This window comes from Nicotiana attenuata, unplaced genomic scaffold, assembly GCF_001879085.1.
Source record: "Nicotiana attenuata strain UT unplaced genomic scaffold, NIATTr2, whole genome shotgun sequence".
Lineage (NCBI taxonomy): Eukaryota > Viridiplantae > Streptophyta > Magnoliopsida > Solanales > Solanaceae > Nicotiana > Nicotiana attenuata.
The window spans coordinates 497,559-498,871 of NW_017670369.1; positions in this window are offsets into that span (position 1 = coordinate 497,559).

A 1,313-nucleotide genomic window follows, 5' to 3' on the forward strand; every position below is an offset into this window, starting at 1 on the left:
TCGAAGTGACCGAAACATCCCGTCGGTTTGCTTTCCCAAAATATTAATTGCATGCCAGTAATGGTTGGCCACTAGCGCCGCTCAACCATCTCCGCTTATCTATAAATACGGGGATCCTTCCTTGAATTAAAAACTTTACTCCTTCATCACTTTTTCTCTGATCACATTTTCATCTTCATCTCGTTCTTTCATCTTCCGCTTCCACCGTTCCTTTAAGTGCCGAAAAATTCCAAGCTCCCAGTAAACAACACGCTCCGCCACCATCTGCATTTCTTAGCTCAAAACTATGGCCAAAACATCCAAAACAGTCCCCCAAAAAGAGAAGGCATCTTCTTCTTCTTCTTCTCGGTCGGCCAAACTAGTGGTGCCAGCGGCTCTTCACGTAATCACTCCCGGTCCTTGTGTGATTAAAAAGGATTTCAATATTGAAAATCCCCCCGATATCCCAGGCCGATGCGAACATGTATCTTGATATATCAGTTCATTATCGAAGAAGTACCTCAAGGCCATGAAGAAGAACTGCGGCTGGGGAGACGAGGTCGGGGTACAGATCCCAAACCCTAAGGAAAGAATCACTACCCACGTGGAGGGTTCTTAAATGTTTACACTTACCCCTTCACACTGGGTCCCCTTGATCCGGTAGTGATCATCTTATACAAAAGGTACGAGGTTACCCTCGGCCATATCTATCCCTCCTTTTCGCACATCCTAATTATGTTGCGTTATTTCTCAAGTAAGGCCGAGGGATTGGAGTTTACCCTCAACCATCTCATTCGGTTGTATCGGACTCAGTTGTTTTGAGGGCTCATCAAGCTGCAACATCGATCAAAAAAGGCCTTCATTGCTAGTAATGATGAAGACAAAGATCGAGGTTGGATGAGCCGGTTTATTAGTGTGAGGACCTCGGATGTAATCCCTAGCAAAAAAATGCCATCCCCGGAGAGATGGAACTTTAATCGTAAGTGAAGTTCTTTTCCAAACACCTACTCATATCCTACTTTCGTGTTGTGTAATGCCTTTACCTTTTCTGCAGCTGTTGCTTGGATGCCCCACGCTATCCCTGACCCCGAGGACTGGGTCGAAAAGTTAGTTGCAAACTCCTCGTATGATGAGCACAAATGGCGTGATTTATCGAGGGGCAAATGGCAGGCCAAACATCATGGTAAATTCTCTTCCCAGGTTTTGATACTTCTCATTTATCAGTGATGCCATCTCATTCATGTTTATTTGTGCAGGCATCAGAGATGTCTCCTAAATGAGGCCACCCCTGCATGGGGAAAAGACCGAGTCCCCGACTTCGAAATTGGGGAAAG